This window comes from Thermobia domestica, chromosome 3, assembly GCF_964235325.1.
Source record: "Thermobia domestica chromosome 3, izTheDome1.hap1.1, whole genome shotgun sequence".
Taxonomy (NCBI): domain Eukaryota; kingdom Metazoa; phylum Arthropoda; class Insecta; order Zygentoma; family Lepismatidae; genus Thermobia; species Thermobia domestica.
Window position 1 is genome coordinate 247888310 of NC_137456.1, and position 18222 is coordinate 247906531.

Genomic DNA, 18222 nt, shown 5'->3' on the forward strand with positions numbered 1-18222 from the left:
AATTTGAGGTTTAAGACTGAGCCATTGAGGTTTAAAGCCCTGACACAGCAGTTGCGTCAATGGGCATTTAAAGATTAAGAATGCAGACGTCCAGTAGAACGCAACACAAAGAAACTAAACTACATAATCTGTGAACGGAGATCGGGAAAATCCCGATTTTTTCTCCGGAATTGAACATTTGGGCGGATCGAGATTAGGGAAGTTCCCGAAATTTGATATAGCGGTTGAATATAGATGGCAAGCAGTACCTAAGAATGTAAAAATGTAATATATATGCTTATGTAGATTATTGTTTTAAACAAAATAAACGTTTTAAACATGTTTTTTTCTTGTTTAAAACAAAGTACTTTGTTTTAAACGTTAAAAACGTTTTAAACAAAAAAAACATGTTTTAAACATAAAAAACGTTTTTTATGATTTTTTTAAAAAAAACATGTTTTTTTTCAACCCTGGTGACTGAGCGCTCCGCTCAGTAACCTTCTGAACTCCACCAATGTCTAAACTTCACTGGCAACACTGGCAACACATGATCAGGAAGCAGCAGGTTGAATCGAGAGCAGGAGGAGCAGGTTGCAGGTAGACAGAAGAAGAGAAATGCAGCGGAAAAATAAGTGAAGTAATCATCCAGTGAGAAGCGTATGAGGACAATTAAATGTAAACATGTAATTTCACCTGCCGATCGAGGTAAGAAAAACTGAACATGTTTAAAGATAACAAGTAAGCCGTGTTCGTGAAAAAGCAAGACCCTGCAAGTAAACATCGCATGTCACGTACTAATGTCAACGAAAAGAATTAAAACAGGTGATATGTGTATACGGTATACGACACACTAAAGCATGCTTAGCATTCGTAACCTTATAGAATTCTTTTGATATTACCGTAAAAACATATGCGCATATAAAAAGTAAATCTAAAATATTGATACATTATTTATATAAGCCGACATAATAATATCCATTTCAAATACTTCATTCATGACATAATCTATTTTATTGGATACTGCATATCAGTGCTACAAAAAGTAAATAATTAAGTTTCTTGCGCCAGTCAATATTAGTAGAAGTTAATAATTTGTAGACACTCTAAAGGATCAGTAAATATAGAACGTCGTGCATATAATGAGCGCACAATATGAACGCATTCCTTTGTATTGAATTATTTTAGTCGTAAGCTCAAGTTTGAAACATATATACATAAAAAGCGCTTAAAACAAAATCAATCTATATTTGATATAGGCCTATATAATAGCGGAATATTACTTCAATTTATAGCTATAAAAATATCCAACAACCACAGTAGTACTATAACATCGTTACAAAACTGCATTATTTCTGGAAACTGTGCTAGCTAACATATTTATCTGTGAAGAATGTTTAAAGTATCAGTACTAAGTTGAATTCAATTTAAATAAAAGTTCGCCAGTCGCGACTATCAAGTGTCAGTCAATTAGTCACTTTGCATTCAAATTAGTATTTCACTAGTGAATCATCTGTTCAGGCAAAGACAGAACTGAAGATAGAAACAATTATACCAAGCGGCAAGTATAATGTAATAGTTTAGTGCATCCGTAAAAAGGAAATAATTAAAAATAAAAATTAATAATAAATATAAAAATAAATAAGAGATCAAGCTTCTCTAAAACAATTCTTTCTGGACTTGTGAAATAACAGATTTGCTACTGTCGTCTGGACTTTCCTTTATTCTAAAAAGACTAAATAGTAGAGAAACCTTATTGCATGTATTATTATTATTTTTGTTGTATATGGTATTTTGTATGTTTCCTTGTTTGATATATCTTGTTTCTTTTAATTACTTGTCAATCTCAGTGTTATGTTGAACGGTATCAATAATTAAAGTGAGTGACGTTACCAAGTCATTATTGAAGCGACTATTTACGTCAAAATATTGTTTATTTGTGGCAAGCATTATCTGTTGTGTATATGAATACTATTTTGTGATAGAATGTGGTATTATAGAAACAAATATAGTAAATAAATACATGTGGTTTTTGATAAGTTTACGCAAGTGTATTCTGAAACTTCTGAGTCTAGATTGCATCATCTCTCTACGTCCACGCTACGCCTGACAACTTCGTGAATCACAACATTGTGGAGATTTATATTGAAGGCTCGAATGGTAAGTTGTCGATTACGACCCAAGAGTGTTGTAGTATTAATATTGGTATTCTTATTTGAGTTCACTATTTCTTGATACACTGTTTTCGGAGCGTGCGCTCCTGCTACCGAGATTCCAGATAACGGGAGGTTATTAAAGATTTGTTTCATATTTTAACCACTAATACCCTCCACCGTTACCGTCACCGTCACATATTGACTCCCAAAAAGCAATATGGAAGTCATCCCACCCCACCCCGTCGCCGATTCGTATGCGTCCCGTTTGCGAAAGTAAAAGTTCTGGTCACCTTGCTTCACTTCCATATTTGGTGGGGAAAAGAACCAAGAAACATGTTATTTGTAATTATAGATATGATTCAATGCGTATATGGCATACGCAAATTAGAATTAAAATTTAATATAGATAGTAGAGTATTTCCATTTGTACCCTTAATTTCATCTTCTTCTTCTTTTTTAAACGCAATTTCTGGGTGTCTGAGAATCACGGAAACACTTTCACTCGCCTAGTAACAAGCGGGCTTCGTCTTCCCATGCTATTCCGGTTTTAAACGAACGAAATGCAGATCACGAATCTGGTATAAATCCGTTGGGACAAAGAACAGTTACGAAAAAGGAAAGCAAAGAGAGAAAGAAAGAAAAAGAAGCAACTTCCTCAATACTTTCGCTTCTCTGAGTTCTTGAGAGCCACGCTCTGGTCTTTGCCCTCTATTGTTTCGTGCTCGTAAAATTTCTGACAGAAATATTTTGTTTCCTTTGTTGCAAGTATAACATTCCATATTGGAAATTGAATGGCATTCATTTGTTACTTTTCGTAAACCTCTGTTTTTCAGTAGGATAGCCTATCCTGAAATATCTCAGAAAAAACCTAAAATTTTTGGTATTTTTATTATCATTAATGTAGTCTAGAGACCATAGTGAACCAACGCCACTTTGGTAAACAGAAACTTGGTCACACTGAATGGATGTAATATTCAGTGGCGGATCTAGTCGTAGGAGCCTAGGATCTCCTGTTTTTTGAATCACAAAAATAATTGAATCTAATATTTATATATTTTTGAAAGTTTATAGTAAACTCATGATACACCTATCACAGTATGGGTTGTGGCTGCCCTCCTCCCAGTGTTTACCTTGTAGATCCGCCACTGGTAATATCATGAGCGCAAGTTGTGTTTAAAAATCACATGTTCGTTGAATCGCTACACTATCATTCAGGGCCAGATTTAGCTCTAGCCCGGTCCTAGAGGCGCGTGTTGGATGAAAACTTAATAGGCAATCCGGAAAAAATATGCGAAAGTTGAATAATAATAATAATAATAATAATAATAATAATAATAATAATAATAATAATAATAATAATAATAATAATAATAATAATAATAATAATAATAATATGATTAAGATCTGAGTAAACATACTGTAATAATTTTTCAAGTACGTTGTAACGTTGTACTTGCCGTAGACAGTTGCTGCGTAGAGATGGGCGCATAATGCTGTTCTATGGTGCGCGGTACTTTTGCGCAAGTGCACCTCGCAACGTCCTATACTAAAATGTTAAAACATAGGAATATATAAAATTTTTCTTTTTTCTTCTTCTTCTTTCTTAAATTATTGTGTAAAAAGTTATTTTACATCGGAGTGAAGGGCGCAAAACACCTTTCGGCCTATGGGCATCAAAACATAAAATCCGGCTCTGCTAACATTATTGTCATAAACATACAGTATATGTCTCACCAATTTTTCAAGATTAGAATATTCAATGCACTATAATTCACTGTTAATTTCTTAATCTAAATGTAAAATCTGAACCCTTCAAAGCCAAGGTGTATCTGATGGTTTCAATGTGTGAGTGCCAGGAAAACACTTTTTCCTTTGCCTTTTATCGATAATAGTATAATGCTATGATGTTGCTGTTGCATTTCGATAATCGAAGGACGCAACTGTCGCAGCCTTTATTGAAATCTGATTTGCTGACTTTACAATAGATCTTCTGAAGGGACATTCTGCCAATTGAGGATCTTGTGGTATAGTTGGGATTACAGATGCCAGTTAGGATCTACCAGACGTGGATTGGGTAGCCCAAGAAAACTGAGTATGTTGATTGGCTGATTAATCTTGATGGTTATTTTACGGGTAATGTGCCCCATCGCTGATGTGACCCCAAAGATGCACTGCCTGACTTTGAAAAATTCACATTTAACCATCTATCATATCAACCAAAATTTCGGTGAGAATAGACAATTTGTCATATGAGATTGAAGCTTATTTGAGTCGTGGTATCCTTCGCTGTATTTTGGAAAGAACTTTCCGGAATTGAAGTTCCTGAAACACCCGTAAAATGTCTTTATTAGTATGCCCCAAGGTAGAATCTTCAGTGGAACTGGCGCCTTGCTGTAATAGCAGTGGTTTTAGACATGAAGATTTTACTTGCACAGATTGTTGAATTTCTAGTGGTCTCGTAGAATCGTTGTCCTAATGGACTCATGTGGTTTGTGAGTTGTAAGTGGATTTTTATTTTTTCTGGCCTTTTCTACTTGAGAAACTCTACAGCCCTGGTAGTTTGCCGGTTGATCCCTTCAATAATTAGGACATTTAGCTGGTTCTTGACATTTCTTAGAGCAGAATTTGGTAAGACGGTTATGCTCGCATTTAACGCATCTATGGGTGTATCGACCAATGTGCTTGTCCACACCCTAGTCCATCCTAGTCCATATCGAGCCACTTGCTCGATATGACTCTGCGTTGTGCTGTCATTAAAAATAATGGAATGGAGATTCTTGCAGCTAATTAGTTGTTTCTTTATGCTTTTCATTTGCTGAACTGAAATAATCTCAAATCCTTGTTGTACAGCTTCTTTAAGTTCAAGGATTGCTATATCAAGAGGTAACTTCTTTATCACCACTTTGTTATTGTGATTGTTGTTTCACTGGTGTATTGCGGTTTGTTGGTCTTGAGATATTTCTCAAGGACGAGGAATTCTTTAGACGTTTTTCATTGAATGCGAATGTACTCTATGTAATCGTACACTTCGTTGTGAGGAACTGATAAAATCCATATTGTTTTTGTAGACTAGCAAGTTAAGAATTCTTTTCGCCCACCTTCAGCCGCTCCTGGGAGGGGAGAGGATGTACCTCATGTTCTTCTTATAGATCTTATAATGACGTGAAGTGATTTGAGGTCTGGATGGGCGTAGTTATTATTTGTTGGCCTTTAATGTCCTCTTGACTTTTTCGAATGGTGCGCCATCTGAATCGTGATAAGTGTCGGTGACTTCATCCATGTTGATGTTACTGATAAAATCTGTATCTAATCCTAACTGCTGGTCCTGAAAAGAGCCGGTAGTTTGATTTACTGGTGTGATCTGTGATAAAACTGTCCCTGGATGCGGTCGAAATCTCGATTGCATTTAGATATGTACCTTTGGTAATTGCTTGTATCATTTGCGAGACAGCATTTACACTGGAAATTCCAAGTCGGGTGGACAGCTCTCTTCCGATGCTCCCTAAAGGATAACTGAGTTGAGTTGAGTTAAAATCAACTCAACTCAACTCAGTTATCCTTTAGTGAGCATCGGAAGAGTAACTGCTGAAATCTGGAAGCCATAGATGGATGATATGGACGAGGGAAGTGATGGAAACTGCTGCTCTGTTGCCAACTTCCGAGGACCACCATAGGCTTTACAATGTGATTTCACGGTGTGTAAATCTCCGTACAAGGAGCTAGTCGATTCTGTTCTCGAATGATTATTGAAATTCAAGAAAGAGAAAAATCTTTGATATGTCGGTTTCCACTGATCGCACACTACAGCTCAGGATCGCACTCGCTAGAGTTTGATCTCGTCACTCTCAATGAGGTTCATTTCAATTTGCCTTATACTATGCTAAGGAACAGGATTCGTCATAAGATACACCGAAGATGGCGCTCTGAGTTTCATTGTAGAAAGCTGTTAGTAAATCAGAGGATTGCAGACTGCCACTACTTTGTACACATTCAAAAGAAGCGATTCAACATTCATTCTCATCTGCTCAGCGACAACACTTTTTAATACTCTGCTACATCACATCACAGTCTTCGCTTCAATCGTCTAGCCCAGACGCTATCGATTGTGTTCTACGTTTTATATAATCTATAACTTACATAGTGAATGACTGATAGAGATAGATACGAAAAGTAATTACATAAGTGGAATAAGGTTTAATGAACACTACACTTATATTCTTATGTGTAGGGCTATTCATGGAACACTTTGTACATTATCGACAAACTTCTGCCGGGTCGAATAGTTGAAAATATCGGCGTTCCGCGAGCTTCATCCGCCCTCCAACTCTTTCTTTCTTTTTCTATATCAAATAAAGGGCTGGCGGGATAAAAGGGATAAGTTCACTTTTAAAAATTTTTCAGGAGAGCAAAAACAATGCTCTGAAACCAAATAACTTTTGTCTTTGATAATTTATTTTTAATTTTTCTTAGTGATTTTAGAAGCACTAGTCCTATTTATCCTACAACCAACAACACCTTCGAAAGGCATTGGTTCAATGTATAATTGGGTATAAAAACATCCCTTCTGCGAATTGATGGACTTATCCCTTTTATCCCGCCAGCCCTTCAAATGTCAAGGAAAGCTGAACCACGTATTAAATTGATTTAAATGAAAATTCTAAATAGGGAATAATTTCATATTTATAAGTTTTAACACATATTTAATTACCGGCGATTTAAATGAAAAGTTCAAAAATCAAATATCTTATCTAGCAATTCCGATATTTTGATATCTTAATATAAAATGACTATCCTATAACGACTCTATAGAAAAGCGTCGTCAACCTGGTCCGTCTGGTAAAATATAAGTTACGAAGCGATAATAACTTTTCTTTATGCAAGAATCAACTCAGATATTCAAAAATCATTAGCCTCACCTTTATTGCTTGATATGTCTTAAATATTCCTTTTTAAAACCGTGAAATACATAAATTCACTTGACTAGGTCAACACATAACATGTACATAGCCACAACTATCCCATAATAATCTCTTACATATATTAAAAACATTCTTCTTTTTTGTTAATTTAAAATGAACATTCTACTAAGTATATTACATATTTATGAGCACTTTTTGCCCACGGCACAGGTAAATATTATACAAACTAAAGTATTTCGTTATAGAAAATGTCGCCCGACAAAGGGACTGAATATAAAAGTCATGAGTAGGCTTGGCTTTTATATTCAAGAACCACTGGTCTGATTAGATTAATGTTCGTACATTACATATGTTCTTTATATTTTGATCACACCTCGTATATATCTTCATTATTATTTTTTTTTTTAACCCTCATATATATATAAAATATTAGTTATTATCATTCACATAAATACATTTACAATAAATCTTTGATTTCATTAATATTTCTCTTTTATTACATTATTATTTATTCTTTATCATTAAAAACATCGTCGCTTAGAAATATAATTAACGAGGGTGAAACACAAATTATCAAGATTACTAGTTTCGATCATTATTACAAACGATGATGTGACAAATAATATTTATTCTTTTCGGGCGCATTGTATAACAAATAAGTTAGATGTTGCAATTGTAATGTATACATAGTAGCACTAAGATGTCATAAATAAAGAAGAATTTCATTCAAGGTAGTTATTGAATAATTGATTTTATAGAATGGATCTTATTCTTAACATAATCTTTGACAATTAAACACAAATCAATCTGACATAAAGTAATTTTTTTTTTTTTGCCTTTAACTAATTATAAATTGAATTATGATTCTTCACATTAATAAGAAAGAATAAAAATTAAACATAACCTACGTTTGAATAATCAAATGGAAGTACATAAATTTATTTTACAGAAACAAAAGACACCTTTTTGTTATTAAATAAACACATTTTTCATTATTATTGTTATTTTTCATTCTTATTTATTTGATCAAGAATGTTGGGTGCTACTAACTCTTTAACTAGATGCATTTCAAATATTTATAACCATCGTTTTCATTATTAATATTAACACAAACTTTAAAACGAAAATTCACAAGAATCTATAACCAACATGGGTTTAACCTAATTTCGTCAACGGTAATCATGTTACATTCGCACTGGCATATGAATCTAATAAAGTGCATTGTACCGCACAATCGTGGTTAGGTTCTACATTAGGTTGTACATGTCTTTCATCGTGATTTGAATTTGGATACGAAGTACCATCTCGTGAACAATGATTATGTCTATACATAGGATTGATAGCATCTCTAGGATTTCGACATGTATTTCTATTATTTTTGTGTCTACTTCGGTTGATTAGGTTAGGCGGATTCCTTACATAACCTTGTCTATTTTGTTCATTTTGATTGCTAGAGTATACTCGTCTTAGGTTCGGTTCATTATTATTCACACTTCGGATATTCAAATTCCGAACAGGGACCAAATGATCTGAATTATTCTTATTTTTACCCATTCCTGATTGTGTTAGATTCATAGCATGGTATTGAGTTTCGTAGCATTGTACAAGCATTAATAAATGACTGAAACTCATACACTGTGTGGAAAATAAGATCTGCTGTAATTTAAATGGAAGCAAATTGCGAATCGATGCAATTATTCTCGATTCCGATTGCAAGGGATTAACAACCTTTAATTCATTATAGACATTTATAACAAACTCTACAATAGATTTGTGCAATCGAGGATTGAAATGTTGATTTCTAAGAGTGGCATCTCTGTTGGCCAGCAAAAAGTCATTTTCGTAATTCGCGATCAATGCCGCTTTAAATTCCTCATATGTACTAATGTGATCACGTATTGCCTTAAACCATAAGGAACAAGGTGGGAGTAATACATGGGGTATTAATTTCATGTATTGTGATCGGTCGATAGACATTATACTGCATTCGTCTTGGAACTTCTCTAAGAAAGAACTAGCATTTTCATTGCACTTACCACTAAATTTACTCATGGCTTTGATTTCGCTCATCTTGACACTTAACTTTACCTTTCTTTTCTCACTCCTTGTTCTTGTGGTGTGATTGTTCCGGTCCGTAGCGTGCTGTGTCATGATACCATTTATATTTCGTTCATCAGTGATCTTCGGACAATTTTCCTCTAATATAATATCCTCCTCAGATTCCGGCGAAGGCGTATTTATATCCGGTGATTGGGGAAACTCGAAGCGATCACTGCCCAGATTATTGCGATAAATGGTGTCTCTAGCCTGTAACGTTTTAATTTCTTCCTGCATAGTAGCCAACTGGATCTTTTGATGTTTAACGGAAGATTCTATTAACGTTAAATCTTTTTTTACAGCACAGATTTCATGATTTTGATGATCGTGCTTTTCTTGACACTCATCGGCTAACCTTTTTAACTTCTCTTCAAACTGCGAGGATATGTCGTTCATCACCTGGACGATTGTTTGTTTCGTATCGTCTGATTTCAGTTCTATCCGTTCTATTCGTTTACTTAATTCTTCATACTGCTTGCTAGCTTCATTAAATTTCAGTTCTATCTTCTTTTCCATGGTCTGGTTAGCTTCATAGAACTTCTGTTCCATGTTTGTGTTAGATTCATTGAGCTTCTGTTCCATGGTTTGTTTTATCTCAGTCGTCATTTGCATAATTTGTCGCTGCACAGCTAACAAAAGTCGATCCTCAGATGACAAACTTGGTGTTGCACTAATTTCACCTGGATTACTGGTATTAGATTCCTGTTGCACTATTTCACTATCCATTTTTCTTTTGATGACCTTACCGCTTCGTAATACGGTTAAGTTCGTATTCATAAATGGTAATATCCAAGTAAATTCAGCCCTACTTTCCTTCTTCGGGAACTGAATTTTCAAAAGTCCCGGGTTTGGTAAACCAAATTTTTATAACGACTCTATAGAAAAGCGTCGTCAACCTGGTCCGTCTGGTAAAATATAAGTTACGAAGCGATAATAACTTTTCTTTATGCAAGAATCAACTCAGATATTCAAAAATCATTAGCCTCACCTTTATTGCTTGATATGTCTTAAATATTCCTTTTTAAAACCGTGAAATACATAAATTCACTTGACTAGGTCAACACATAACATGTACATAGCCACAACTATCCCATAATAATCTCTTACATATATTAAAAACATTCTTCTTTTTTGTTAATTTAAAATGAACATTCTACTAAGTATATTACATATTTATGAGCACTTTTTGCCCACGGCACAGGTAAATATTATACAAACTAAAGTATTTCGTTATAATCCCCATCCTGTTCCCCTCCTACGTCAAATTTACAAAAAAAAAAAAAAAAATATTTGCGTAGTACACTGAGAAAAATACGTTATTCGGAGAGCGGTATATTGTACAAATATACAGAATTCTTATGCTTACTACGGAAATCTGTATGGATCAAACGTTATCCAATTGCTACATACTTTTCCTGCTTAGCTGTTACATCATGCCATTGCAGGATGTATGATATCTAATAGTCTTCCGTATATTACATACATATACGTATGCTACATACGTCAGCTATACGTTACAAACGTCCATCTGTATGTGAGATCCTGATCGTCCAGTTCTTTCGTTCGTACGGAAAGTACGTTTATACGGAACACTTATACGGAAAGTACGTATAAAATATGTTTTCAGTTATACGTTTGCTGTACGTTAAGTCCAAAAACTACAGGATTTACATATGTAACCTACGTGTTTACGTACGCCACATATATTTCTTTCTCAATGTAGTACCTTACGTCATAAATCCTATGTACTGTCCGTATTTTAAGTTTCTAGCTAAATTATAAATAGTTTGACGTAGATGTTGATCAGTCTTTCAGTCAGAACTTCTTTTACACTGTATAAAGAAATGAATGGGAATTAAGTATTTACACGTGTATATAGCCACCCAAAGGTATTGTAACCTATTCTTGCTTACCATTTACATTCTGTTATTGACTTTACTTAGTCCTAATTACTATTGCTTTTTTACTTTTAACATTTATTTTCATTTTTATTCCTTTATTTCCAATTATACTAACAACACAAATTTTTGATTCGTTGATAACAACACACGTTCGTCAACAAGAATCATAATATAGGAGAAGCAAACAGTGTTGAATTCAGGCATGTTCCAGGGGACTGAGCATGCGCCCCCCACTAGAATATCTATAATTACACATGCATTGAAATACTTGTCTTGTTCTGTTTATTTTTTTTCGGAAATAAGTCTTAAAAGCAGTTTTTTAAAAAATAGTTTCTTTTTTTGCCCAACATAATTGTTCTAATTAACAAACCGCGTTCTCGTATAAAGTCGAAGTTAAATAAGAACCTGGAAATTAGATACAGACGCACACAAACGCTTTACAACGTTACTTAGGGAAAATGGCAATATGGTGATTATTACAACTAACCAGACAATAACAAGTCGCGAGTTTTATTGCGACAGATTTCTGCTGCTGTATTGCAATCTAGAACAGAGTCCTCCCTCAAATTTTTATTACGCCTCCCCCTAGTACAAAAATTTGAATTTAACACTGGAAGCAAATACTGTTGTATTTCCTCCTGAAACACAGTTTTCATCAAGGTTACTAGAAGGTTTTCATCTATGAAGAAAGACAGCAGTTATATACACCGGTTCTGAACATCTTTCACAGATGTGAAACTTCTTTTCAAATAATGTAAGTCCAAATTGCTTTAAAACTGAAATGTTTCTTAATATATTATTTTTGCCGACAAGAATAGTGTTACATTGAAGACTCTTTGTTGTGGGAGCACAATACGTGATACGAGAAATCTAACGGAATGTAAAAGATGTACACTACTTCCTGCAGATCCGTTAACGGTGTTTCCATACTCTTCCATTGTGTGGTAATGTAGTTACAACATATTAATTAAATCTGTGTGAATATATCTTTAATTAATACATTTTCTTCGCGCCAGGATCAATTTTTGAATGTAATCTTCTACTGTGATCTACACTTTTCTTTCTTAAATATTAATTGGGATCTCGTGAAAACAGAAATAATCATAAACGTTACGTTATGTTTTTAACTAGACAGATTAAAATTTTTTATTTGAACTTCTCAACAAGGGGCGTAGTTAATTGCTTTATTGCTTTATGTTTGCATGCGCTATTATTGATATTCTATAATATTCAATTTCTTATTCACTTTCAAACATAATGACCAATTACCAGGATGCGAAATCCTGTAGGGGATGAGCGAGAATTCCTCCAACTTAATATTTTTGGAAGAAAATTCCCTCCCATTAAAAATTACTGGAGGAGAGATTAAAATTATACTATTATCAGAAGTTTGCAAGTTAATTACAGTAATTTACATATAGAGCTAGTTAACATATATTTCACACGTAGGCTTAATTAATGGGTGAACTAGTGGATAACAGTATCTTACATAGTTTAATAAGTATCGATGTGAGCTCATTCGTGGCTAAGCGGTTAGCATACGTGCCTTTGGCGTTGGAGACCCGACGGGAGCTCATGTGGTTCGGATTCCATGTTAATCAGTAGGACCCGTCTTCTATAACCTCGTGCTGAAAGAGACGTTAAACTCAAAATCTACTCAATCAACTTAAATATGGATGTTCAAATATGTGGACTATTGTCGAAACATTTCACTGTGAAGAGTTTTATTATTATTTATTTATTTATTTTACACTTCCATCTCTCCCCTAATGTTACTTCAATGTTCGTATGATTTTGCACCCTGGCAATTACTGGTCAACGTAAGTTTAAAAATGATTTCTATACAAAACTTATATATTAATCTTACTGAACACTAGTCAAATGAAAAATAACATATATTGTAAGGTATATTTTAATACTTACTAAACTAAACTATATATTTTCGTCCATTTCATTTACGAAGATGGGAACGAAAGCACTACCACCTTCTCTAGGCATACTTGTAATAAAAATAAGAAAATAATTCATGGCACTTGACTTTTTATGGTAGAATTAAAAACAAACTTGAAACATTTAAAACAAAACTCTGTCAGTCCTAGTGAAACTTGAATTCAATTACAGTATAGATTCTCGATCTGACTTGGGGCCGCGGTGGCTCAGTGCTGGCCAGTGGGTGTAGCCGAGCGGTCTGAGCCGTTCCCATTGAATGTTCGAGTCCCTCTGTAGTAAGGGTGGAATTGTAACTGTCCTCAATGTTTTTGTGTTCGTGTCTAGTAGTACTGACAAGTGGTTGAAGTAGAAAATATTTAGGAAGTTTTAAAAAAAAAGTGGTAGAGCGTTCACCACTGGTGCATGGAGTTCTTGGTTCGATCCCAGCTCGCACCAAGTGAACTTTGTGGTGAACAAACACCGTGTGCGTGGGTTTTCTCGTGGTTCCCCGTTTCCTCCATCATTTCATCCATTTCTCATCATCCTCATCATCACCGTCTCCTTATTCTAGCCGGCATAACCATGGGACGTAAAACTTCATTCCAGTTTCTCAATCTGACTTAATGTGGCGGAAAGGCAAGCCGCCAGATGACGAAACAGCCAGATAGGCCGAAGGTCTATAATTACTCACTTATTGCCCTATCCATACCAATTGAAACACCTGATATATATATATATATATATATATATATATATATATATATATATATATATATATATATATATATATATATACACCAGGTCTTACTCACATTTCCTGATCTCTGACTACAGGCCAGTAGTTTATAATATTACGTATTATTCTGAACATTTTAAAAGTTTATTACAGAGGAAATTGAAATTCAAGATTTAAAATATTATACACATTTTAAGATTAATTTTGTTATGTTTAAGATAATTATAAGAAACTTAAGTTGATGTACTTGTGCATTGTACATACATACATACAATTTTAAAATAAACAAAACATTCACGTGAAATATAGGCCTTGTGAAAAGGTAGGCCTAAAAGAAAATCAAAAGAAAAGAGCCTATCAAAAGAAATGAGTCTTTATATTATTATTATTATTATTATTATTATTATTATTATTATTATTATTATTATTATTATTATTATTATTATTATTATTATTATTATTATTATTATTATTTCCAGCTTCTAGAACAACTGTAGAAATTAAAATTTTGCTACAAGGTCACAATGGATAAATTTGCCAGTGGTCTACGGAAATTCATTTTGTATCAATGGAGTTTGTGCTCTATATACGGCTTTCCATGTTTCACACATATTCTTCTGTAAGTGATTCTTCATGGTTTAGTACATATACTCTTCTAATTATTTTGTCCTTGGATTTTTCTGTGAGAAACAACGGAACATTAAGCTAATAACAACACAAACATTTCTCGTAAGGATTTCAGGGAGACCAAAAAAAAAAAAAAAAAAAAAAAATGCTAGGTTTGTTAATTGCTTTCTTTCCATATGATATGAATTAGTTTTGTCTATATTCTTGAGATTCTGTTACAAAATTCCAACTGTGCTTGCGATGTCGTACAAAAATGAAGGAAATTATCCTTCAGTGTCCTGTTCAATGGCTCCTCAGAAAACATCCATAACCTTTCAAGAAAAGGATTTTCATGGATAAATAGACTTACCCTAAATTTGTAAATATTTTTCGCCGTGACTGTGTTTCCTGTATTTCTCTTATATTGTGAAGGATGGAGGACTTAGAACCCCGTTACTCCAAGATTCCACAACTTTAGAAACATCCAGTCATCAGCCATAGTGCAGACAACAAAACATCCATAAATCTGTAAAATCATCTTCTAATAGCTGCTAGTAAACTCAGGCAAATATCTTGCTACCATTTTTCTGAGAACGTGTATGTGTCGTTACTTCGTCATGCACAGCTTCTGTTCCCTTATTGCCAGTAGGACATCGAACTTGTGGGGAGAACAAAACCTCTGAACACGAGGAGTTGAGGAAGAGCTTGCTTTAGGAGAGGTGAGAAAACGTTTCAGGAGAGACCGACAATTGGGGTGTCAAAAGGCCAAGCCAGACAGAGAAGCCTATAGTGCTGCCAAAATGTCTTGAGCCGTGGCAAAAATGCGAACTAAAGCTCACCCTCGACACACCCACGCGTTGAGCCAATAATGGTTCAGCTGTTGCTAAGCGGGAGAGAATTAGCGAAAGGGAGTGGAATTCCTTCAGTCGACAGCAGCGCTCAGAACGGAAGACTAGGTGTTAACTCAATGTGGTATATCTATAGGAAGACAATCACCAAGTTCGTCGGGTTTGAAGAAAGAGGAAGAGAAGAAATGTGGGTGTGAACAAGAATCAGTTTGTCCAAAGCGGTCTGGCTATTCATAAGATGATGTCGTCACCTTAGCTATTGTCAATAGAAAACTTTGTCAAAGTTGAAAGGTCTATTCCAAAGGAACACCGAAAAAAAGTCAGTTGTCCATTTGTTTGGCTATTGCCCAAGACGCTTCCCAGAAGCAAAGCATCCGTCGAGATGCTAAGTACATCTCAGGAGTCATCACTGGTTGTCGAGGTACTGGGCTCGAATATTGTTCCTTTTAAGTTAGAAATCTATTCTTCACTTTCTTTCTTTACTTTCCACTTCATCTATCTTTTTTTTTTTTTTTTTATTGTTTCCAAATTCTTGATTTTATTTGCTTAACACGTTATACATAAACACACACACACAAAAATAAGGCATTACTTTTGAAGTTACTTTAGATTGTTAGTGGTTTAAAATAGATTAAAAAAAAAAAGTAATAATTGCTCAAATAAAAGCACATATATCTAGTGTATAAAATGAAGCATTAATGTAGTTTTGAATATTGTAGTATAGTTTCATAATAAGATGTACGCTCCAGTTCATGATCGTGATTTCTATATACGTAAATTGTTTATTGAAAATCCTCTAGCCTTCCTGGAATATAACTTCTTGTGAGATCAGCGAAATCAAGCAGTGCTGGAAAGATTATGACTGTTCGTACTCCAGAGATAACAGATGGCGTTGGTATTGTAGCGTCCATCCAATATCGGGAGAACATTCAGGACAACCAGGATTCTACTTGATAATAAGAAGTAGCGAAAGCTGATCTAAAAAGCCAGAAAGCCAGCATTAACAGTGAGAGGAGCCAACGATTTTTAAGGGATGCTGCGCCAGTAGTTTCTTTCTTTCTTTCTTTTTCATTTCATTTTTTTTTTTTTAAGTTTAGTTTAATTCGATGATTCCATCCCATCTTGCCTAATCCCATCTCGCCTAACGATTTATCAGCCGCTGATATCTCCAAGATAAGAATGTCCGCCATTTTAGGCAAGATGGGAGTTCTCATCTTGCCTAAGATGTAAGAAGGGAATTTCTGCACTAAAGAAGGGATTTCTGTAGAGGAAATTTCTCCATTAAAGAAGGAATCATTTTAACCAGATGTTTCAATCAATATTCGCCGTTCGAATATGTCTGCAGTACAGATACATGGAACAATTATTACATTTTCTGAAACCATCACAAATCTCGGGATAACAATTGATCCATATTTTGAGTGGAAACCCCGTTCAACGTTGTGCGTAAGAAAGCGTTCTGGTCTTTTCATTCACTCACCAGACTAAAGAAAATTCTAACTATTGACACAAAATCACTCCTTGTAAAATCTCTAATATTTCCTCACCTCGAATATTATGATGTAGCTCTATCAGACTTAAATGAAGAACTGTTTATAACGTATCCAAAACGCCTGTATACAGTTTGCTTATAATTTTAAACGATCAAACAGCTGGGACTAATGAAACTTTCCGATAGACGTTATCTGCATCGACTCACACTTCTCTAAGATTTTGCGCTTTTAACAACCCTCTTACTTATTTCAACGATTGCAACTATTAAATAAGAATTTTACTTATTTCTTCTAATGCTACCACAGGGACTAGTTCCTCTAAAGGTTGTGTCCTTTATTTAGGTATATACTTATGTCTGTCTGTATTCAAGATTATATCATCTTTTTATTCATTCCAGCAAGATGTGGAATCATTTCAAAACTGATAGTGGAAGGACGAACAATCCGGCGGAAGGATGGCATGCGAAATGGAACAGAAAATTTCCAGGACACCATCCCAACACATTTTCATGTATCCAAGCCTTACAAGAAGAGCAAGCTTCGAATGAATTAGCTATAAGAATGTTGGAGCTGGGCAATACCCCTACAAAACAAAAGAAGAAGTGGAGAATAATTGATGAAAGGCTAAAAAAAACTTAAAACAAAGACTAGTGAGCGGAAATATTGATTTGTTCACTTACCTTAACGCAGTATCCCATAACGTTCACATAGGGTAGCTTCTCTCTTTCTCTGTGTGTATATAGGGGCAAATCATTGTGACATGAGCATTAATGTGCTTTCTTGTTGTATAGTGCTTATTATATATTCATATTGTAGTTAACAGATATTGCAAATATTCATTGAAACATACTGAAACTAGATTATTGATTTTCTTATGTAGAAAGATTAATACATAGATTATTTCTTTTCTGAAATGTGCGTATGATTTTACAATTTCTTAGTGTTGGTGGTTAATACTAGTACAGGAATTCCCTCTTTAGAGAAGAAATTCCCTTCTTACATCTTAGGCGGGAACTCCCATCTCGCCTAGAATGGCGGAGATTCTTATCTTGAAGATATCAGCGGCTGATAAATCGTTAGGCGAGATGGGATTAGGCAAGGTGGGAGGACACAAATTCGATATGTACGGGGTTGTCTCCTTAAAGCTTACATGAGTGTTAGATGTGTTGGCTTGTATATGGAGTTACAGATATAAAGTTATTGTAATGCGTCTTTGAAGTTGGAGATCACTGACATTCCCACCCAGAAATCAGCGATCCTTATGAAAGTATATGTTAAATTAAACAAAATTAATAAATAAATGTATAAATGGGTCAATATGTTTCAGGTATCATTTGACTTCATTACCCTCTATGGGAGTAATGTTTTCTCGGTGAGTGCTTCTCCTGAAAATATCATAGCATGTTCCAAATTTTAGGTCTTCTGCAGTTTAGAGCATACACACTTTAAGACTTGTGCACCTGTTTATTTTTAGGACTTGGTACTTTAGAACTAGTGCGGTTCAATACCGTTTAGGACTTGTATACCAAGTTGAGTTTAGAACTTCGGCACTTCCGAACTA

At 34.6% G+C, this 18222-nt stretch overlaps 1 long non-coding RNA gene across 1 annotated transcript; it reads left to right on the forward strand.

Moving 5' to 3' along the window:
- The first annotated feature begins 537 nt into the window (after positions 1–537).
- LOC145681608 (uncharacterized) lies at positions 538–17845 on the forward strand. The gene is made up of 2 exons (XR_014130833.1): positions 538–684; positions 17060–17845. It is a non-coding gene; the product is annotated as an uncharacterized LOC145681608 (long non-coding RNA).
- Positions 17846–18222: the final 377 nt, after the last annotated feature.